This window comes from Pinus tabuliformis, chromosome 2_1 (assembly GCF_031772625.1).
Source record: "Pinus tabuliformis cultivar Carrire ecotype Pingquan chromosome 2_1, CPIR1, whole genome shotgun sequence".
In the NCBI taxonomy this organism is placed as follows: domain Eukaryota; kingdom Viridiplantae; phylum Streptophyta; class Pinopsida; order Pinales; family Pinaceae; genus Pinus; species Pinus tabuliformis.
The window spans coordinates 953,886,359-953,912,169 of record NC_142299.1 but is presented as its reverse complement, the minus strand read 5'-3'; positions in this window follow the sequence as shown (position 1 = coordinate 953,912,169).

Here is a 25,811-nt window from a genome sequence, read left to right as displayed (position 1 = left end):
GACCTCCAATTTTTAAGATTTTTGCCTGGTAACCTTCAATGTCCTTAGCTTTCCCATTTGCCAGGTGATTAACCCCAAAATCAATGTATTCTAATGATAAAACTTCTTTCGTTGTGAGCAAGGTTTCAAAGTTATTCATGACATTTGGAGATTCATAAAGCTTTTTAAGATAGGAATTCCAATCGTGTAAAGAAATTTTAATATTATCTTTAGTTTTCCTATTCAGAATTTGCCTCCAAAATTTCTTAGGAGCTATCGTAGAGAGGTGTAAGAGATTCTCGTCTTTTACGAATGTACTGACTCTTTTTCCTTTTAGTTAGGGATTTGTATATTTTTATCTTTCCCATTTTAAGAGATTCATCAACAACTTCCTTAATTGTTCTCCTCACACTCTTACAATCTTTGTCATACCATGGGTTGGTTTTGCTATTTCTTTTATTGTCTGAAACTTCAATTGAGAACTTGTTAATAGAATATGAGAGGGTTGTAGTAAAATTATGATAGAGGTCTTCTATGTTGTCTATACTAGATAACATAAGCAAATTAGTTTTTAATTCATGTAGAAAGAGTTTGTTTTTATTTCTATCAAATATTAAGTTCTTTTGGCTATAAGGATTATTTTCTATGGGATCTCTATGCATGACAAAATTGAGAGTTATAAGTAAAGGCCTATGATCAGAGTCAGGCTCGTGGTCATTTAAGATGTCAAAATTTATTATTTCATTGTATAAAGGGAGATCGGAAATAACATAGTCTACCATGCTACTACTAAGTCTGTTATGAAACCAGCTCAAGAAAAAGATAGAAAAGATAGATCAACCCCTTCAAACTCAGCCTCTTCGAGGGGGCAACCTCCTTTACATTACATAAATGAACAATTCTTGGATGATACAAATGAAAAGACCTCCTTTCTATATATAGGAGTCTAAGGGGTCATAACATAATAAGAGCCGACATAACAATAATAATGTAAGGGCACAATAATAACAATAGTGGGCTTCTATGGGGCACAATAGTAACAATATGGGCACTACATGGGTACATCAATATAATAAGTGGGTTATACTAATAACAATAAGGGGTTACACTAGTAGTATAAGGGCCTAACAAAGTCCATGGATGCAGGTCATCTGGCGAGAGTTGGGCCACTTCTTTAGACCGTTGCAAATTATGAGATCCTGAGCACTACAGAGGTTGACTAGCTCGGACCCAAACAAATTCTCCCTGAGGTCTTCAGAGCTCCTTTTGTACCTACTAGCCAGAGTAGGGTCTTTGTCTAACCAAAGAGGATTAGGGTTGGAATGATCACTTAGAATAATAGCTTGGTTGCTTGAAGTTCGAGCATTAAAGTCACCTATTAAAAGGATATTACCTTCATTCCTTAGGCTAGAAATATCATTCTCTAAACCATTGTAAGGACTATTTTTATCTAGATTCTTTTTCTTATAGAAGTTAGAATTGATGGGGGGAAAATAACATATAGCTATGTAGGTATTTTTATTATTGATGTCAGTGATCTCTATCCAACTATATTGTTTGTAAGGGCCGTTTTTATAAATCCTAGCATGGGGGGAGATGTTCTTCTTAATGTAACAAGCTATTCCCCCAATGCCTCTATGAGAGAATCGCTTGTTCCAGGTAGACCATAGCGTAAAGCCATCTATGTTAGGGACCTTAGATTCTTCGTGCTCCCAAGTTTCAACAAGCAAAATAATATCGACATCATTTTAGATCCAACTTAGCTTGGGGCCTTTGTTCCATATAAAACCCCGATAGTTCCAAGAAATAATCCAGAGCATGTTGAAATGCTATTTATTACTATCATTTTGGTTTCTATCTAGAATAAAGGATTTTCTATTTAGGATTATTGCCCATTTTCCTTCCTTCCTAGCTTCTTTTACCTTTTGAACCTCCTTTCTTAATTCTACTTGATCTTTTAGAATGAGATCTTCATTTATGAATATTCCCGTTCCTTTTAGACTTGAGGTTTTACTAAGTATGTCATACTTATGATCAGTAGAGCTCACCTCTATTCGGATCAATCTTCCTTTATTCTTAGTTAATTTCCCCAACCTTGTTGCTTCTGTGAGACACGTGTTTCAATTTGTAATCTATTATGTAATTTTGTCTGGGCTATGGCTAAAGTATCCTCATATACCTCCTCTTTTAAATCGAAGATTATAAGGTTCAAGGCCCTTTTGTTACGCTCATGCTCTAATTCTATTAATTTTTTCATTTCATCTTTAATTGGTTTGATATCTAATTTATCTACCACATTATTTAGGGTGAGGTGGCTATTAAATTTTTATTCTAGTTCTTTAATCATGTCCTTCATTTTAAGACTCTCTAAAGTATCAACATCTCCTTGCTGGGATGTTGGGTTAGTATCTTGGCTTTGTTTTTCTATGACCTGTAACCTAGTCTCCATTGCCACCATTTTATTCTCCAATAGTTCTATTTTATTTTCTATTTGTTTTTGGATCGTGTCTTCAAGAGATGCAAATTTATTTTCCAGCATGGCTTTTAACTCTTTTTGTAGCTTGACTTCTCTTTCTTCTCCACGTTTCTCTAAAGACTCTATATACTCATAAAGACCTTGTAGAGTAACTGTGCTAGGTCTGCCTTTGGTAATCTTTGGTAGCTGTGGTGAAATATTCATACTTGAAAATATATGAGCAAATATGTATTAGAAAAAGATAAGGAATGTGTGCACCTGATATCAGCAAACTTGACTGCAGATCACACTTGCCCCAAATTGGATTGACCGTAGATCCAAAGGTAAAAACCCACGAGTTTCTAGTCACAGCAAATGGCTCGTTATAAAAGTCCTCCGCGCCTGGTGTTGAGAATTCTTGCAGAGCTGTATTAAATGTGGCAGACCGAATATAGATGTATATGATTATTTGACGAGCCAAAGTATATTCAACAACCCACCTAGACCGCAGATTATTCAACAAACCACTAAGAAATTGTGCAAAGTTCTACGAATACACCACCACAAAAGAAGGTTATATAACACTTCAAAATTTATGTGCCACAACGATTAGGGTTCATTGCAGAGATCTACGAATACAACCTAACCAAAAGTTCCAGATACTACAAATTCCTTGAATTCTACGCAAAAACTGCAATGCTCAGGATCCGTGTATTATCCCAACTTCGATCCACGTCAACAAATTTGATTCTGTCCCATCAAAATCATCTACAGGTGCTCCGTTTAATTTCTGAAGTTCAGACTTGGAATAGGAGTTGAATCTACTATAGAAGCTTGGGTCTGTTCATATTTCACACCTATTTGACGAGCCAAAGTATATTCAACAACCCACCTAGATTGCAGATTATTCAACAAACCACCGAAAATACCACCGAAGATATATATACCACCGCAATTGCAGATTAGAATGGTTCAGACCGCCGAGTTCAGAAAATATATATGGAATGACGCTATCTGCAAGCCTCAGAATGCAAATATATAATTAGAGTCAGAAGATATGTATATATACCACACCGAGTTTAGAAGATATAAACCATAGTTTTAAATTTTGTTTAATTGTAGTTGGATAAAAAACGTTTCGTAGACTTTAAATTTATCATTATGTAGATAGTAAATGTCCACTCAAACTTAGTATTATCTATAAGTAGAAAATTGTTCATATATTAGTAAAAATTGTAACAAATTTGTATAATATATTTTTAATCAAAATTAGAGTCATGTTGTATTAATATATTTTTAATCAAAATTAGAGTCATGTTGTATGAAAATATTACGGATTTTTTTTTTCCAAACATTTTCCATAATATTTTCAACATTTAAAAAGAAGTGTAATTTTGAAATATCGAGAAAAGAGTCACCACACACATAAATGGTTGAATTAAGGAAATATGGCTATAGTTGTTTATGGCTTTCGAATTGTGTAGTTATGTACTCTATAGAGTTAATAAATAATATTCCAATATAATCATTAAATTATAAAACAAAATAAATATCAACAATCAACTCCACACCATATACATTTTTTTAAACTCTATAAATAATATTCCAATATAATCATTAAATTATAAAACAAAATAAATATCAACAATCAACTCCACACCATATACATTTTTTTATTTTAGAAGACTTTTAAAACCAGTCATTAAACGTAATAACATCACATTTATAAAAGAAAATTGGTAAACCATCTATCTACGTCGACTTGAGTTAACCATCTTGACGTATGTGACATAGCAAGAGTCACTATATATTAGCACATGTTCCCCTTTGGAAAGCAAAAATTCGACGTGAGTATTTGAATAAGCCACAGGGTTCTATGCATATTTTGAATAGACCACAATATTGGAGTGAGTGAGTGCGAGACTCGTTGTTTTAATAAGAGAAAATGGAGCAGCCCCGCGTACAGATTCAAACTGAAATCAGATCAGAGTGGATAAACAGAGTCTTAGCATGCGGTAAATGTTTGAAATACATAACGACTTCCGGCGAGTGTGAGTGCCATGAATGGCTTATTCCAGGCAGAGAAGACAAAAACACGATGGAGTTTTATCGCAAATGCTTGCTTTGCCTGGTTAAACATTACATAAGCATCGGGGTTCCAAACCATTCTTCTTTGGACGAAAATATTGATTTCAGAAACGAAACTACTGGTGGAAGGGAGACTTTCTATTATGCAGCAAATGGGTTGAAAGTGGAATTCGTCCTATGGGATTCAGAGGAGGGTGATTCGCAGGAAACTGAAGATGAAGAACCGAGTATTTCCTCGAACCTGGACCCTGCTGATCCTAATTCCGTTTCTGGACTAGGAACTTCAGTCAATCAACAAAATCCAAATCATAGTTCCCAGAATATTGAACAAAGCCTGATTAGTAATCCAAGTGAAGGGAACATGGAGGGAGATGAAATGTTAAATTATCTTCAACTCCGATTAACGAGTGTAATGTTTATGTCTGGAAAAAGCGCTATGATACTGGATATTTTGGGGCAACATCTTGGTTGGCAACAAATTCTCCAACATGTGGAGTCCGATACGGTAGAATTAAGATGGCGGTTTTACAGAATTGATGGGATTTTTGATGAATATGACCACACTGATTATAGTGAAATTTCCATAGAGAACCACTATGGGCTTTTTGATCGATTTGAGCACATTGATTTCGGTGAAATTCACGTAGAGGACGACGACTATGTGTTGGGTTCGAGTGCAGTATGAGTTGGGACATGATGATACTGAGTATGAGTTTGGACATGATGATACTGAGTATGAGTTTGCGTTGAATGCAGACGAATTTGGCGGCGATGGACATGACGATATTGTGTCTGAGTTTCCTTTGAATGCCGCAGATGAATATGAAATCATTGTTCCTGATGATGATAATTTCAACAGTGGACCTCGTCCCGCATCGAAATCTGCAATGGAAAGTTTGCCCACGCATGTAATCTCAGTTGACAGTGCAGATGCAGATGCATGTTGCTGCATCTGCACAGACCCGATAGCTGTTGGTGATGAAGTCAAAACACTGCCATGCAATCACTTTTATCACAGTGAATGCATCATTAAGTGGCTTGGCATTAGCAATGTTTGTCCACTATGCCGATATGAGCTGCCCTCAGATATACATGAAGATCAACGCCAAAACTGAAAGACGGATCAGTGAATATACTATTTATTTTGTGTATCATCCGGAAGTACTTTTAGTGGCTTCTGAATTTGTTTATTGAATAAAATTTGGGTTTAACGTTTTTTAGATATAGATTATTTGTTTAGAAAAAATTAAAAGTGATTCCAGCTGTATCTGGAGGCTGCCTAAACAACGCTGCTAAGTATGGAGGCTGCCTAAACATGACTGCTAAGTATTTATTGAATTAAGAAAAAAAAGATATAGATATTATAAGAGCTTATTTAGTTAAGGAGATCAAATAAATTTCCTAAAATATGATCTAACTTAATAATAAATTATTAAAGTTATTTAACTAATCCATTTTCCAAGGATTTCAGTTTTCTGTGATCTGTAATGTATTTTGGAATAATTACATTTTGGTTTTTAGCCAATGTTTTGAATCATCTATTGTGGTTTATCCTCAAGAAAATTATGGAAAACAAGATTTGTCATTAGATATAAATAGTAGAGATGCCTGAGGTTACAAAAAGTAGACTTCAGAAATTTTGTTAATAAATTAAGCTGTTATTTTATTCCCCTCCCTTTATGAAGAATGTATTTTTATGAACAAACAATAAAACTTTGGTCGCGTTATAAGATACTGTAAATTAGCCACTATTGGTCACGGGCTGAAAAATGGTCATTTATATGCAAATTTTAGTCGTTGTTTTAGTAATTAATTATCCATTTTGTACTAGTATATGCCCCCCCTGTTATCCCCTCGTAGGTGCGACCAGTCGTGGAAAGAATATAACCCACACTCGACATTCTCCCACTTGTTATTTTCTTTTCTACACATGTGATCATATGAGAGCTTAGTCATTGGTCTAGCCTTGCAACACCCATTGTTTCTCTACACCAAGAAAAATTCTCAGTGCTCATAGAATTCGTCAATGTATCTGCAAAATTATTCAAAGTGTCCAACTTTTCCAACAACACATTTTTGTCCTCAACCATATCCTTCAAAAAATGATGCGGAACATCAATGTGCTTTGTCTTTGAATGATAAGAAGGGTTCTTTGCTAAGAAAATTTCATTTTGGCTGTCACAGTCTATCCTTATAGCTCGCTTTATGAATCCCATACTTGAACACAATCTTTGCAACCAAACTATTTCCTTGCTTGCATGAGTGACTGCCACGTATTATGCCTCTGTAGTTGAAAGTGCCACTATAGGTTGTATCTTTCTCACCCAATTGACTGCACCTCGAAATAGGTTAAACACATACCCACTGTTAGATCTTATCTGATTCAAATCTCTAGCCTAGTCTAGATCAACAAAGCAATGGATGTCTAAAACTCTGTCCAATCTCGGCCTTCCTTTGTAGCACAAACCATAATCACTAGTGCCAAGAAAATACCTAAAAACTCGCTTCACTGCTATCCAATGCTCCTTCCTTGGTTTTGACATAAACCTACTCAATACTCCCACTGCATGTGCAATGTATGGTCTAGTACAAACCATTGCATAGATCAACCTACCGTATGCAGCTGCATATGGAACACTAGACATGTCCTCTTCCTCTTCTTGTGTCTTGGGACATTGTTCAACAGATAAATTTACACTTATAAGAATAAGAATCTTCACCAATTTACTATCCTGCATATTAAACCTCTACAATATTGTCTCAACATACTTCCTAAACATGACTGCTAAGTATTTATTGAATTAAGAAAAAAAAGATACAGATATTATAAGAGCTTATTTAGTTAAGGAGATCAAATAAATTTACTAAAATATGATCTAACTTAATAATAAATTATTAAAGTTATTTAACTAATTCATTTTCCAAGGATTTCAGTTTTCTGTGATCTATAATGTATTTTGGAATAATCATATTTTGGTTTTTAGTCAATGTTTTGAATCATCTATTGTGGTTCAACTTTAAGACAAGGATGGAAAACAAGATTTGTCATTAGGTATAAATAGCACAGATGCCTCAGGTTACAAAAAGTAGACTTCAGAAATTTAGTTAATAAATTAAGTTGCTATTTTATTCCCCTCCCTTTATGAAGAATGTATTTTTATGAACAAACAATAAAACTTTGGTCGCGTTATAAGATACTGTAAATTAGCCACTATTGGTCACGAGCTGAAAAATGGTCATTTATATGCAAATTTTAGTCGTTGTTTTAGTAATTAATTAGCCATTTTGTACTAGTATATGCCCCCCTGTTATCCCCTCGCAGGTGCGACCAGTCGTGGAAAGAATATAAACCACACTCGACATTCTCCCACTTGTTATTTTCTTTTCTACACATGTGATCATATGAGAGCTTAGTCATTGGTCTAGCCTTGCAACACCAATTGTTTCTCTACACCAAGAAAAATTCTCAGTGCTCATAGAATTCGTCAATGTATCTGCAAAATTCTTCAAAGTGTCCACCTTTTCCAACAACACATTTTTGTCCTCAACCATATGCTTCAAAAAATGATGCTGAACATCAATGTGCTTTGTCTTTGAATGATAAGAAGGGTTCTTTGCTACGAAAATTTCATTTTGGCTGTCATAGTCTATCCTTATAGCTCGCTTTATGAATCCCATACTTGAACACAATCTTTGCAGCCAAACTATTTCCTTGCTTGCATGAGTGGCTGCCACGTATTATGCCTCTGCAGTTGAAAGTGCCACTATAGGTTGTATCTTTCTCACCCAATTGACTACACCTCCAAATAGGTTAAACACATACCCATTGTTAGATCTTATCTGATTCAGATCTCTAGCCTAGTCTAGATCAACAAAGCAATGGATGTCTAAAACTCTGTCCAATCTCGGCCTTCCTTTGTAGCACAAACCATAATCACTAGTGCCACAGAAATACCTGAAAACTCGCTTCACTGCTATCCAATGCTCCTTCCTTGGTTTTGACATAAACCTGCTCAATACTCCCACTGCATGTGCAATGTATGGTCTAGTACAAACCATTGCATAGATCAACCTACCTTATGCAGCTGCATATGGAACACGAGACATGTCCTCTTCCTCTTCTTGTGTCTTGGGACATTGTTCAACAGATAAATTTACACCTATAAGAATAAGAATCTTCACCAATTTACTATCCTGCATATTAAACCTCTACAATATTGTCTCGACATACTTCCTCTGGTTTAACCAGAGCTTCCTCTTTTCTTGACCTCGTTTAATTTCGTTTTCCAAATTATAGTTTGCAGCCCCAAGACCCTTCTTCTTGAATTTGGAGGAGAATTGGGTCTTCAAATTCTAGATAATGTCTTTGTCATTTCCAATCAACAATATATAATCCACACACAAGACCATATAAATAACACAGTCACCAATTAATGTAAAATACAGAAAGTGATCCACTTTGCTTCTGGTGAAGCCAAGTCCCCCCATAAATGTATCAAATTTATGATACCACATATTTGGTGATTTTTTTAACCTATACAAAGACTTTTTAACTTATATGCCAGTTCTTTCTTTCCCTTCACCGTAAAATCTTAAGGTTGCTTCATGGAAATCTCTATCTTAACATCCATCTGTTCTACATTAAAATCAAAATAAGCAGCAACAGATAAAACTAATCTAATAGAAGCTACCTTGGAAAAAAGAGAAAAAAAATCACTAAAATCAATTCCCGACACTTGTGAATAACCAGATCCCAAGCTTCATTTTTGTCCAAAGATGCCATTTCATCAACCATGGCCTCTTTCCATAGTTTTCCATCCTCTAAATCTACTGCTTCCCTGACAGTTCTGGGACCATCATCAGTAATAGATAAAGCAAAATTGGAAATAAAAGTAGATGGACTATACCTTTTTGGTTGCCCTCTTTCTCGAACTGATCTTCTCACAATTGGAGTTTGTGGCTCTTCATCTTTTGATTCCTGTTCTGCTGTAGAGTCTGATTCTTCCTCCTTTAGCTCAAAATCTATCTTCTCAGGTTCCTTTGGTAGGAATTCATGTTTAATAACATCTTTCACCTCTCTAAACACCGCATCTTGGCTGTACACAACCTTCCTTGTTCCTGGGTTCCAAATATTATAACCTTTTAAACCATCCTATACCAAATAAAGATGCAGCTTTCAGATTTACTATCCAACTTGGTTCTTTTCTCCTTTATAACATGTACATATGCATCACAATGAAATACCCTTAGATTTGAAAGGGAGGGTTTCTTATCAATCCATACCTCATGTGGAGTCTTATCCTCCAACACTAATGAAAGTGATCTATTGACCATGTGGCAAGCAGTCTCCACCACCTCTGCTCAGAATTCCTATCCTAACCCGACACCACTGAGCATGCTTCTAGCCTTATCCATCAATGTCTTGTTCATTCTTTCTGCAATTTAGTTTTTCTGAGATGTGTGTGGAGTAATCTTATATAGTGCTATACCACACTTCTTACAAAACTCTTCAAATTCCTTCTTGCCAAACTCTCCATCATTATTTGTCCTAATGACCTTTATCTTATTCTCTGTTTGGTTTTCCACTAGAGCCTTAAATTCTTTAAACTTGTCAAAGACTTTAGATTTCTTCCTAAGGAAATATATCCATGTATTCCTTGACAAGTCATCTATAAATGATACATAGTACACAAATTTACCTAGTGATGGAACTGACACAGGTCCAAACACATCACTATGCACAAGCTCTAATATCCCTTTCACCCTCTTAGCACTAGAGGGGAAAGTCACCCCATTCCTCTTCCCATTTACAAAATGTTCACAGAAATTGAAGTCTAGAGAGAAATTAGACATACCTTCTACCAAATCATTACCATGAAGTATTCAAAGTCCCTTCTCTCCAATATGTCTAAGCCTTTGATGCCATACCATGGTCTTTTCTCTAGAGACTACTAGATTTTCTGCTCCACTTTCAGGGACCACATAACTGTTGCACCCATCAATAACAATACTACCCAGAAGCTTGTACAGAGTTATAATACAAGCTCCTTGTATTAATACCAATGCATTCCAAACCATCTTGAAGGTATATTTCTCAAACACTATTTTTACACCTACATCATCCATCTTGCTTACAGAAATCATAGTTCAATCCAATGCAGGAATATGGAGAACACCCAGAAGTTTTCTAATCCTTCCACCTTGCAACTTCATTTTCAATTTTCTGCATCCGATTATTTTTGCCTTCCTGTTATACCCTACGAAGACATCACCACCATCATATTTATCTTACTCGCAGAACCACTCCCTATGGGGAGTGAAGTGCATGGATGCACCCGAGTCAATCAACCATGCCTCATGATATACATGTGTACTTGAAGAAGAAGCCAAGTACACATCCCCACCTTCATCTAGGGTGGTTTTTTCCTCTGTAGAAGGGGCATTATCAGATCCATTTCCTTTCTCAGAACCTTTATATCTATAATCCTTTTTGAAGTGCCCTTCCTTTCCGCATTTCTAGCACATTTTTACAATTTTTCCTAGAGATTTAGATCTCCCACTTGAGGACTTTTTTTTTTTTTTGGTTGTATTCTGAGACCATCCTCATACAAACAAGGCATATCCATTATGGATCTCCATATTTTTCTATCTCATCTCTTCCGACAACAAGGATGAGACTGTTTCATCAAACTCCAAGATCGTTGTATTGCTACCTATAGAAGAAACCAGACTATCCCACGAATCTGGTAGAGAAAACAACGAATTGATGCACTTATGTTTAAATGAATTTTTATATCAATAGATAAAAACTGACTTACCTTAGTATGAAAGGCGGTTAGATCCTCTGTCACCGAGTCTCCATACTTCATCCTCATGTTATACAACTTTTTTCGTAGGAAAAATTTGTTCACCAAAGACTTAGATTGGTATAAAGTCCCTAAATTTACCCACAAATCCTTCGTCGTAGCTTCCCCTAATACATTCGGCAATACTGAATGTAAGATACACAACCGTATTGTGCTCTTTTCCTTCTGATCGAACTTTGTCTAGTCTTCTGCTAGCATTGTCATTGGTTTAGTACCCGAATATACTGTGATCCACTGATCTTTATCCACCAACAAATTCTCCATCTTGAGCTTCCACAACTCAAAACTCTGACCATTGAATTTCTCAATCTCTATCTTTCCACTACTCACAATCTTCTTTCATCATAAGAATCGACCCCACAGATCTCCCACTAAACAAGGTCTACCATAGGTATGAGAAAAACCCCTCAGCAACAAAGGCACCCCCTTGAAGCCGAAACAACTCTGATACCAAATCTAGGTTTTAACCCTATACAAAAATTAACTGGAAACGAATTCTTAAAAATAGGAAATATACAATGGCGAGAAACAAAAAAAAAAATACACAGAGATTTTCCCTGGATCCCAAAACTAGGACTACGAGATTGATTTTTCATTATATTCCTTTCAATGTTACAATACACACACAGACACACACACACACACACACATATACATGCCAAAGCATTCATAAAACCCAATCCTCTACCCAATGGTAGTTAATGGCATAGGTCTTGGACGATACTTGCAAATTCATCAATCAACCATTCCTCCTTTAGTATTGTTATTTTTTGGGTCCTTACCCTACTATGCAAAACCTTCGTGGAATTAAATAGGGAAGTGAAACTTAGCTCATTCTTAGCAAGCTATTTGGAAATTTTGTTCTGTGTAATCAAGTTGTTTGCACTGAGTTCTAGTCCTCTAACACTAATTAGTTGTTGTCCTTCCTCAAACTTTAGGTAAATTTCCTCCATAATCATGAAAAATTTTCCCAAGGTCTTCAACCACTGAGCTCCAACACCAACATCAGCCCTTGTAGCTGTCCAATTGCAAATTCGTCCCTTTGAAAATCATTTTGCACTCCATCATACTAGCATTGGCCACAGATGCTTGGAAATTATATAATTAGAGTACTTTTAGGTGTAATAAGTTACCAGCTTTGCATCAATGATGTTACGAGAACTCTCAAAATCAATGAGATTCATCATAATTTACCCTTCTCTAAAGTTTTAAACATTGGATTGCATAAAATCCCTTCTTGTGACATTTGAAACTAGTGACATTCCTCAGGTCCTCCCTCTCAGAATGAAACATTTATCATTAAAGCTTGATCTACATGACACATTGAACTAAAACATTCCAAGCAGCAAAGATGATGTCCAACAACATTCACATTAACCCTGTCTTACTCAGAAAAAAAAAAAAAAAAAAAAAAAAAAAAAAAAAGTATTACTGCCACTTGGAACCACACTCAATCTCTACGAACAACTTAAATATACCACACACATTAATTTTCAGTGCTAAGTTAATGTGCCCCTTCTCTCTTTATAGATTGTGAGAGTGAAGGGAGGTCACAACCGCCTCATAAAAGGATTTGAGAAATGCACCCTCATGGAGTTAATGTCATCAAATAAGATTAAATTCCACTCATGATTGTAATCTTGACATTATATGCATACAAGGAGAGTGTTACACCTACAAGGTGTCTTCTACCATCAATGTGGCCATGTTCAGTTGTAACCACAGGCATCTAAAAAACCCCTTGGGGAGTGCACCCTACCTAAATGATGCACAATAATTCTTGCAAACCAAAAATAGCAGAGATGGTTTATAAAAAAAATATACCCTTTATGAAGATCTCTCTCATAAGATCACCCTCTCCCAACATTGCAATGTTTGGTCCTATAGCACACCCTTACTAAAAGGTGAAATCTGTTGTTGCTTTGCCTAGGATGAAGAAGAAGAACACCTCTACGTAATAGGTAATACAAAATAATGCATATACATAAGAAAATTAGTTTTTGCAAACGTAGCCACTAAAGTTGGTTGACACACTTGACCTATTATTAACTTTTTAAAGTTCAGATTAACATGTCACAAACTTAATATTTATTCCTATCATTCACCAAGAATGTCCTAGTCATTTACTTGTAAGACTAACATTTAATGTTGAAAATATAAACACATAGTAACAATCCTAACAATATAACCTAGCCTACTTACTTAGAATCAACAAAAAACCTGAAAGTACTATCAAAACTGTAATTTGATTTTACTAGAAACTGGAGCACATCAAACTGAAAATTATAACAACAAAGTACAATAAATGTGAAACTCAAATCGTGTCACTGTTTTATCACTCTTAAATACAATAAATCCAGACACCACATCTTTAGCTGTCTGGGACATCCTGTAAAGAAGATAACCCCCTACGACCCCCTCGTGCGTGCGACTAGTCATGGAAAGAATATAACACACACCCAAAAAATGAATGTATAATAAGGCCAAACATGTACATATGAATTTGGTTTAAGAATGGAATTTTTACATGCTTATGGATTATGTAGTATCTCTGCATATATATTAATGAATGTATTTGTATGATTGTAATAGTTAACTGGTCAAATTTATGTAGAGTTCTTGGTATTCTTAATATTGCAAGTTCGTGGAAATGAACATAGTAGGAAAAGTCAATTTTTTTGCATCAAGTGGTATCAGACCAGGAGATCTAGAGACGAATTTTGTGCAACAATACGGAGAAACAATTAGAACAAGATTAAGACAATGAAAGGTAAATTGATTTTGGTTTTTTTTATAATTTGTGGATATTAATGACAAGTAGCAACAATTGAGAAGGAATATGTGGTGAGAATTATGACAGTTACTGTAGTTGTGATGGAGGAAAAGGAATGACTACAGAAACTTGAATAACAAGGAGTGATCAAAAATAGTTCCAGAGGAGAGGACCAATAATGCCAACAGTTTGAGCTTGGAGGAGAAGGTTAGTAAGGCGTGTGTAATAAGAAAGAGATTTTCTACTGCGAAGGTGATTTACAGGTCACAATGGGTAGTGAGAAGCTCCTAAAAAGGGAAGACAAAGATGAATATGGGAAGTCAATTAAATAATTCAGAGGGAAGTCACCGAGATGATAAAGCAAATGGCATAAGGAAAATGAGTGATGAAGAATACGAGAGGGAACTTGTTGAGATAAAAGCACAGTTGAATGCGCTTACAAAGCTGATACAACATAATGAGGACAACCAACAATATGGGTGGAACTTAAGGAAAAGGGTTAAATGTCCTGTTGAAATATTATGGGCCAAGAAGCAGAGGCAAAAGCTAAGACGCAGGTTGAAGGAAGAACTCAAAACTACTGAGTGTGAGGAGGCAGTTCATAGGGGCGAACATGAGTAAGGATAAATCCATGGAGAAGATAGCAATGTTGGTGGAGATTTGATGCTTGAGACATCAAATGATGTTGAAAAGCCTTATATTTTTCTTGATGGTTTGTTTATGGTTGTAGGTGTTATTGATGCTGAACAACCCTTTGAAGCTATCATGAAGAAACAAGAAGATAGAGGAGAACACAGTTCAAATTTTGTTCTCAGCAGTGAATAGGATAAATAATTGATTGGGATGCTAAAAAATAATGATGAGACAAAGGAAGATACAAATTTTAGTCCACACTGATTGTGTGCATGCATGTGGGACATATATGATTATCATTTTTTAAACTAATGCAAGTGGAACAAAAACTGAGGGTGAAAAACTTGCAAAAGTTGTTGTGAACAAGGATGATACAAACTCAAAGGAGGAAGAGTTTATTGGTAGCATGAAGACCGAACTCGATGAGGAGATTGGAATAGGGAAAATAATCCAAGCAACAACTCTACAAGCATGGGATGAGTTTGAAAGTATAATTGTTTGGCTATATACTTTTGTTTTGATCACTTTCTTGGCTATAAAAGTTTCACTTAAAATGGTGAGAAGAATGAGTGTGAAGACAAATGTCTTACAATCAGACAAGTTGGAATGGAATTATGGTGGAATTCAAGAAATAGGTGGAGAAGGACAACCATATAATAAGATGGATGATCAACTGCAACACAAAGTGTGGGATCCTGGAGAATTTTGAAATTAATGAAACATGACCAGGAGGTCATGAATTTTTTTTCTACCTTGGGAGTCTGATGCAGGAGCATTAGAGCTTCCAAGTCATCAAGTTTTTTGGAAATAAAGCTCCAAAATGGGTTTTAATATGGAAAATGAATTTTATTTCCTTATTGTAAATAATTTTAATTTCTTAATTTCTTAGAGAACTATAGACAGAGATAAGATTTTTAAGAAGAAAATCTACCTTTTAAGGAATGAAAAATTTCGGAAACAAATCATGAGAGGTTGTAGGAGAAAAAATATTGGTAGCAATTAGAAAGATGTTAGGATAAGAAAAAGTTTAGAAATCATATAAACTATTGGGGTGCATTTAGGATTTATAAGATCTATGGATAGGCAATATTTTTCGAACAAGCGAAAAGTGAGTCTACCTTGAAACACTTGAGTGGGTTGTCGATTGATTTATCAATCTAAGAAAATTTATTTTGTTTATATACGTTATAATAAATATTGTAAACCTAAGGGGAAAACAAATTTCCAAATGAATGTGTAGTATACCTTGGGGGATAATATGGGGTACAAAGGAAGGTACCCAAGGGAATAATGTAATAATGGGATGTGCTATAGTAATAAATAAGGTGGTTAACCCATATCATGTAAGGGACCACAATTAGTTAGTAATAATGTAATGGGCCCATGGTATTAGATAGATGGTATTGAGGGAACCATGGTAATGACCCATGGTGTTGTATGTATGAGGCCTATATAGATGCTAGAGACTCCACATTGAGGGATGTCAAGGAATATTGTATGAACATGCATATGGCTTGTGGAGTGTTCTCCTTCCTTAAGGAGTGAATATATGGTGTTGCCCTACCTTAAGGGTTTTATTAAAAAAGAGAAGCATTTTCATCTATAATCGGATCTTGCTATTTCTCAGGTTTATTTGCATTGTCTTATATTTTCAGATCAGATCTATAACAAGTGGTATCAGAGCACTTTCTTGGGCAAAAGTGGAGAATTTTTTTTTTAATTATTTTTTGCAGGAACTTTCTGGGGCGGCGAGTTTGCAGATCAGATCTGTACGTTTTGGTAAAAACCCTGTGAAATCTAATTGCAGATCTGGATAGTTTGTGAAAAAATACCCAAGTTAAAAAAAAATCGGCCGAATCAGAGTTTGGATGAAGGAGATATCGTTGATTTAAAAATCAGTGGTGTTGCAGACATTTTTCGGGGCGGCGAATTTGGAGATCAAATCTGTCTGATTTGGGGAAAAATATGCAAAATCTAATTGCAGATATGGATTTTTTGTGAAAAAATACCCGATAAAAAAAAATCGACCGAATCGGAGTTCGGATGAAGGAGATCTTGCTGATTTAAAAATCAGTGCCGCTGCAGACATTTTTTGGGGGCACCGAGTTTGTGGCGCATATATGTATGTTCTGGTGCAAAATATGCAGAATCTAATTGTAGGACTGGATTATTTGTGAAAAAATACCCAATTTCAAAAAAAAATCAGTCGAATTGGAGTTCGGATGAGGGAGATATCATTGATTTAAAATCAACTCTTTTTTTAGATTTTTTTTTGTGACAGCGGGACAGTTGCGGCGTGGATCTGAAATTCCAGTGCCTAGATTGGGTTTTCTACCACATGAGAAGATGCAGAATGGTTGTTCCATTTCCGAAAATAGGTTATAATAGGGATTTTAAGCAATATTGACTAAATTGTGGCCAGTTTAAATTTTTCCAAGTAAGTGATTTTTTTCGTGCCGTCTAGCAAGATGTCTTTTTACAGGAAAAGATGATAGCCCTACTATTGAAAAATTCATACAGAATAAAAATATCACATATGGGAAACAATGGAAAATTTTATTATCGCTTGGTTTCCAAGATGATGTTTACAGATGGTGGAAGTCAATTTACAAAAAGTTGTTGTCTAAAATTTCGGATAAAGAATTGGAGAAACTCCTTTTGGACAAATGGTCTCAGGCTAAAAAACAAGATAAGGGGAAACATGTGCGGTTATTTCCTACTTGTATATCCTTATTGCAGGTTCATGGATTGATTCAGAAGGAGAAAATCATTGTGTCTATAAATCCGAGTTGCAAGCAAAATCTCATAAATGTCAACTTGGCAAAAAAATTGCAAGTTCCAGCCAAACAGATTGAAAACACACAGGTTGATGATGAGGATGTTCAAGTTTATAAGGATTTGAAGCTTTCTATGAATAAGTATGTGTTATATGGTGATTTTTATACTTCAGATATGGATAACATGGATGTTGTTTTGGGATATGCTTGGATGGAATCAGTGGGTACTATCAATATTAATGTGTAGAAAAAATTCCTAAAGCTTTGGTATAAAATGTAGAAAATTACATTATAGGATATTTCCATCAATGAACAGGTAGAGTCCACAGAGGTTGAAGTAGAAGATGTTCCAGGGACTAACATATCAGATGATGAGCCATTGATGGTCGACAGGCACGCACAAACATCAAACCAGGTACCAAAAAAATAGGTAGAGGCTGAAGCAGAAAAGGTTACATTAGAGGAAGACTCAGTGGTTGAATTAATATTGGAAGATAAGCACCAACAAAATATGCCACAACATGTACCAGCTACCCTTCAAGCTCCATTAGGTGGTGAATTGAAGAAAAATACACTGTGGGTTAAAACTTCAGCATATCACCACCCACATCGCCCTGTAAGAAAACAACCAACAAGATGGCAACAAATTAGCCACAAGGACAACAACCCCCGCATGACAGGTAGCGAGGAGCGAAGATCCACCTACTACACATCAACACAGAAGAGCTGTCACGGTCAACTTCCATCTCAAGCGAGTGAGGCACCTTCGAGATCGAGGGTTCACCTTTCTCTTCGATGTCTAGATGCACGTGCATGGTACAAGTGGACTACTCTTTTGAGTAGATCTTATTATTTGTGTTCTTCCCATGTTTCAGGGATGAAACATGTTAAGGGGGGTGGAATGCAGTATACTTAGGGGGATAATATGGGGTACAAAGGAAGTTACCCAAGGGAATAATGTAATAATGGGATGGGCCATAGTAATAAATAAGGTGGTTAACCCATATCATGTAAGGGACCACAAGTAGTTAGTAATAATGTAATGGGCCGATGATATTAGATAGATGGTATTGAGGGAACCATGGTAATGACCCATGGTATTGTATGTATGAGGCCTATATAGAGGGTAGGGACTCCACATTAAGGGATGTCAACAAATATTGTATGAACAGGCATATGGCTGGTGGAGTGTTCTCCTTCCTTAAGCAGTGAATATATGGTGTTGCCCTACCTTAAGGGTTTTATTAATAAAGAGAAGTATTTTCATCTATAATCAGATCTTGTTATTTCTTGGGTTTGTTTGCATTGTCTTATATTTTCATAACGGATCTATAACAGAATGTATAATCAGGCCAAACATGTACATATGAATTTGGTTTCAGAATTGATTTTTTACATGCTTATGGATTATTTAAAATCTTTGCATATATATTAATGAATGTATTTATATGATTGTAATAGTTAACTAGTCAAAATTTTGTAGAGTTCTTGGTATTCTTAAGATTGCAAGTTCGTGGAAGTGAACATAGCATGGAAAGTTAAATTTTCCTGCATCACCATGGTTAAAGAAATGGTGGCCTTAGAAAAGAAGGAGGCTTGGGATCTAGTGGAGTTGTTGGCTATAAGAAAACCCATTAGTAGCAAATGGGTGTTTAAGAAGAAGTTGAATGCAAAAGGAAAAATTGAGAAATACAAAGCTCGGTTATTAGCAAAAGGTTATTTGGAGGTGTAGGGAATTAACTTTGGTGATATTTTTTTCTCTTGTTGCAAAGTAAGCTTCTATTAGATTTCCTTTTTTCAATTGCCACTACTTTTGGTTTTGAGGTAGAACATATGGATGTGAAGACAACATTCCTACATGGGGATATGGAGGAAAATATCTACATGAAGCAACCGAAAGGATTTGTCATGAAGGGTAAGAAGGAGTTGGTATGTAGGTTGAAAAAGTTCTTGTATGTGTTGAAGCAATCACCATGGACGTGGTATCAAAATATTGATACATATATACTGGGAATTTGCTTCACAAGGAGTAAAACAAATCATTGTGTGTATTTTAAATTAGTTGGTGATCATGTTTTTTATTTGGTCTTTATGTGGATGATATGTTGTTGATTGGGAATGATCGGAAAATCATCTAGGAAGTGAAACCTAGTTTTCCTCTAAACTTAACATGAGGTATCCTAGCGTTGCAAATTTTATCTCGGACATAGAAATTAAAAGAGGCCATGAAAATAAGGAACTTTGTTTAAGTCAGAGAAAGTATGTTGAAACAATAATAAAGAGGTTAAATATGTAAGAGAGTAAACCAATGAAGGTCCTTATTCCTATAAGTGTAAAGTTATTTGCAGATCAGTGTCCCAAGGCACAAGAAGAGGAAGAGGACATGTCCCACATTCCATACGCTAGTGTGATTGGGAGAGGAAGAGAAAGAGGTTAAATATGTAACAGAGTAAACCAATGAAGGTCCCTATTCCTATAAGTGTAAAGTTATTTACAAATTAGTGTCCCAAGGCACACAAAAGAGGAAGAGGACACATCCCACATTCCATACGCTAGTGTGGTTGGAAGTTTGATGTATACAATGGTCCTTAATAGATTGAAGATTGCACATATAGTGGGAGAATTGAGCAAATATATGTCAAAACTGAGGAGGGAGCTTTGGACAAGAATGAAGAGGGTTTTAAGGGATTTGCGTGGCACTATTGGATATGGATTGTGCTACGAAGCAAGACTAGGATTGGATAGAGTATATTCCATTCATGACTTTGTTTATGGAGATTGGGCTAGAGATCTGGATTGTTTTGTATATACAAGTTAGTATGTGTTTAACCTATATGGAAAAGCAATTAGTTGGATGATCACGAGACAATATGTAGTGGTAATTTCAACTACAAAAGTTTATACATGGAAACCACTCATGCAAGAAAGTGAGAAGTTAGGTTATTGAGATTGTTCAAGTATGGGGTCGGTACAACAAGATAAAAGGATAGATTGTGACAACCAAAGTGCAATTTTCTTGGCAAGGAACCGTGCTTATCATTCAAAGACAAAGCATATTAATGTTTAGTAACCCTTTGTGAGGGATATGATTGAAGACAATAATGTGTTATAGTTAAAGGTGGACACCTTGAAAAATGTTCCAAATGCATTAAAAAAAGATATGAGTATTGAAAAATTCCCTTGGTGTAGAGGAATAATGGGAATCACTACCTTGAATTGTTGATTGTGTACTCCTGTGGCCCCTTGTATGCAAGTAAAAAAAAAGATGGAAAATGTTGGGTATGTGTTATATTCTTTGCACGAATTATATGCACCACGAAAAAAGGGGGGGATTCCATCCCCCTTTGCTCTGGAGGTATGCAAGGTGATGAGAGCCCCCTTGCATGGGGTTTGGGGCAACACCCATCTTTTGGGAAATTTTTCGTATTCGGTTTTTGACGCTTTTCGGCCCTCGGTTTTTCTAAAAGTGGTTCTGTGGTGCATGATGGTTTTTCCAATGGTTTTGTAGTTTTGGTTAAGGAACTACGGTTGGATTGGCGTTCATGTATATCACAAGGATATATATTATATTGTAATACTCTATAGAAAATATAATGAAAAAAAGCTTGTTGGTTTTCCTATGTTTGTGTTTCGAGGATAAAATCTCTGTGTAAATTTGTGTGTTTTCCATCATATCTTTTCTATTTTATTAAGAATTTGTTTGTAATTATTAATTGTATAGGGTTGACAACCTACATTATTTTCCCAATGAATCTTAGAATGGTGATGGTTTTCAGTATATTTTAGACATGGATTTATCATGGAGGCATTGACACTCATGTCAAAATGGATGAAATAGGCCTTCCCTCTAAAAAATCATATTCCTGAGACATATGAGCTTGGCATCTGGAGTTAACTAATTTGCATGCAACTTGGCTCTACTTAGAGTTGGATGTCCATTAGGAGATTGAACATATTTAATTTTTGAGAATTTATTAACTTTACATCAGATCCTTTTCTTTTGAAAAATGGTCAAGCACACCTTGGCACTGTGCCCAACTTAAATTGTGGGTATAGGTGCATGATATTAAGGAAAAGTCCAAAAGTGAAGTTGATAATTTCCATAAAAACATAGCAAAGAAGAAAAAAATAATAAGACACAAGTCCTAAAAATTATCAACTTCAGATTTCATACTTTTAAATTATTTAAAAACCACAAAAATTAGGAAAAGAATTATTGGTAAGAAACATAAGACAGGATGAATATTAAATAAATTTTATGTGTTATTATTTAACTTGTCAATGACTTTCCAGAAGGTAGGAATCAATTCAAAAATCCTTTTGAAAAAAATAATGTTACAATTTAATGAAAAATATTATTTTACATGGAATCTAATTTTGTCATGATCATGATACCAAATATTTTCACCTTTTTATTAAATGTATTTTGTTTAATTTCATAGAAAATTCGATACAAATTATAGTTAAATTATTAGTTGAGATTATTCAAACTTATAAGAACAAGAAGATTATGAAAAGTATACATTGAAAACCCTACTAATTTTTCCACTGCTACCTATGAAAAAAATGACGATCAGAAGGGGAATGAAAAATATCTATTTGAGAAAGACATGATCGTTTGAAGTTAATATGCTAACACAAAAATATGCCAATTTGCTTTTATCCATTTTTGTGCCTAGATAAGGGCAAAATCAATCTTGAAGGTGGTACCACTCAGAGGCTTGTTTTAGAGATTCAATATCACATGCAACAAGTTAAGTGAATATAAATACTTAATTTACATGATAATTGTTTGACAAAATGCATTTCAAAAAAATTTAAATTTTATTTATTTATTTTATTTTGTGTTTCAACTATTCTTTTTAGTTTTAATAATTTTTTTAATTATTATTTTTTTAGTTTTAATCATTATTTTAGTTTTATGTTTTGATTTGTTTTTGATTTTATTAATTATTATTTTGATTTTTATATTTTTGTTACTTGTTTTTGTTATTTTTCTCATATTATTACCATCTACATTTTATTTTATTATTTATTATTTTCTTGTTTTTATTTTATTTTACCATTTTGAATTTTTATTATTTTTTTGATTTTTGGGCTTCTTGGCTTTGTTTTTGTTTTCATTTTTTTTAAACCAATTCTTTTATTAATCTCAATTTTATTTTTCTTTTTCCCTTCTATTTATATGCTCTTATTTTCTCCTCTTCTCTGAACATATTGTCCTGATTTGTGACTGAAACGAAAGATGGCACCTTTAGATTCAATTCTGAAATATCATTCTTCATAAAAATGTTAAAATATAAACTCCATAAAATGTTTTTGATAAATTATTTCGGATTAATCACATCATGAGTTTTTGGTCGATGTTTCGAACCATCTAATGTGGTTCATGATTAGGACAAAGATGAAAAAACCAGTCAATGAAAATAAAGGTGAAAAATCAGTCAATCAAAATGTTTAAATAGCATGGATGTATCTGTTCCAGAGTTAGCCAATAGGAAATAGCTTTTATGAATTAGTCGTTAAAAAATTAGTTGAATAAATTTTTTGCTATTTTGTTATGTTTTATTTTAATTTATTAATATTTTTAATTAAAATAATATTGAATTCAAAATTAATTAGATTAATTTAATAATATAATAAGAATTGAATATTTGTAAATATATAATTAAAAATAAGTTTAATATGGTTATTATTAAAAATGAATAATATTTAACAATTATATTTAAATATTATTATATTAAAATATAGGGTAATATTTTAATAGGGAGGTCAAAGAGGATATAAATTGCAATATAAAAATAAAAATAATCAATTATTAATTATTATATTTATTTATTTATTTTTTATTATGAAAAGCGGGCGGGGATCCAACTACTCTGGAACAGATGCATCCTTGCTATTTAAAATTTTTGATTGATTCATTTTTTCACCTTTGTCGTGATGATGAACCACATTAGATGGTTCGAAACGTCGACCAAAAACTCATGATGTGATTAATCCGAAAGAATTTATGAAAATCAGTATGGATCACAAAAGTCTAAAATCAAGTTCCATAAAATGTTTTTGATGATGATGATGGTTAACGTCCACTGAGACCAAAATTGGTCTATTGGACCTAAAGAAACAAATTATTTAGTTTGATTTAAGATTTTATTCCTATGCTCAAAAAGCTTGGAGAGAAGCCTCCCGAGCTCACTATAATTTTGACATCGTAATAGGCTAGGAAGGTCAGTGTTATGATAGAGATTATGACACTAAGATCTAATGTGGTTGTACGTGGGGCACTCTAAGAGGAAGTGGTTTTCATCCTCGATGTTCCTATTCTCACAGAGATGGTAGATCCTTTCCATCCATGGTGTTTTAGGAACTGCCCAACGACCTGTTTCACTATGGAGCTCATGAGAGTTCGTTCTAATCTTCGCTATATTAATTTTCTTCTTTGAGCTAGTTAAAACAGAGAGATACTTTTGATCTTCTAGGGTGGGGTTGATGACCTTCTTATAATAACTTAATTTTCTTTTAGCTGCTAAATATTTCTTACACCACATTTTTTCTTTGAACTTAGAAGTAACAATATTTTTAATGTTATTAATGTTTTGCAATGCATCATTCTTGTTGATCTCCCAATGGTTTAACCAGGCCCTCGTGTCTTTATACCACCCCCACTTGAGGCTTAGGTGGTTTTGGCTGGAATTTAAAGCTAGCTTAGGAAGTCTATGGTCTCCTATGTTATTGAGTTTGTGCTTGTACACTAGAAGCCTAGTCATAGCTAGGCTCTCGATAGGGGGAAGACCTACTTCTATAAGCATAATAGGATAGGGTGTGTTGCTTTTAATTTTCAGGTTATACATTATAAAACGATTCCTGATTTGCTCAATCTTTCTCCAGGATTCTCTAGAGATGCTGCAACCCTAGACCCCACATCCATATAAGATAATAGGAGTGACTAAAGTTTCAAAGAGGAACTTATTTTTATCCCACATTACGAGGTTTTCCATTTTACAATTATTTTCAAGACCAAAATAAGCTTTCCACCCCCCATTAATCCTTTTCTCAATGCTATAGTCCCAGTTGAGCTTGTGATGAATATCAATTCCTAGGTACTTGTAAGAATATACTTCCTCCAAGTTATTGTTGTCATACATAAAATTAGCGTAAGTGTCCTTCTTGGATTTGATAATCATAACTTTTGTTTTGTCAGTGTTAACAGTCATGTACCCATGGTAGAGCAGAAATCCTTAAGAAGCCTAAGTTGCTTATCAATATCAGATGGGCACCTTGCGAGAAGAACAATATCGTTAGCATATAGAAGAAGGATGATGACTATCCCAGCTAAGATCGTGCTAGCACATCTTTCTTCTTCTAAATACCCTTCAAGCTTGTCGATGTAAATGCCTATTAGGGTAGGGGAGAGGGGGCAACCTTGTTTAACTCCGATATTACATTTAATATCTTTTGACCAACCCTCATTGCTTTTCAGCTTGGTAATTAATCTCAGTTGACAGTGCAGATGCAGATGCATGTTGCTGCATCTGCACAGACCCGATAGCTGTTGGTGATGAAGTCAAAACACTGCCATGCAATCACTTTTATCATAGTGAATGCATCATTAAGTGGCTTGGCATTAGCAATGTTTGTCCACTATGCCGATATGAGCTGCCCTCAGATATACATGAAGATCAACGCCAAAACTAAAAGACTGATCAGTGAATATACTATTTATTTTGTGTATCATCCGGAAGTACTTTTAGTGGCTTCTGAATTTGTTTATTGAATAAAATTTGGGTTTAACGTTTTTTAGATATAGATTTTTTGTTTAGAAAAAATTAAAAGTGATTCCAGCTGTATCTGGAGGCTGCCTAAACAACACTGCTAAATGTGGAGGCTGCCTAAACATGACTGCTAAGTATTTATTGAATTAAGAAAAAAAAGATACAGATATTATAAGAGCTTATTTAGTTAAGGAGATCAAATAAATTTCCTAAAATATGATCTAACTTAATAATAAATTATTAAAGTTATTTAACTAATCCATTTTCCAAGGATTTCAGTTTTCTGTGATCTGTAATGTATTTTGGAATAATCACATTTTGGTTTTTAGCCAATGTTTTGAATCATCTATTGTGGTTTATCCTCAAGAAAATGATGGAAAAAAAGATTTGTCATTAGATATAAATAGTAGAGATGCCTGAGGTTACAAAAAGTAGACTTCAGAAATTTTGTTAATAAATTAAGCT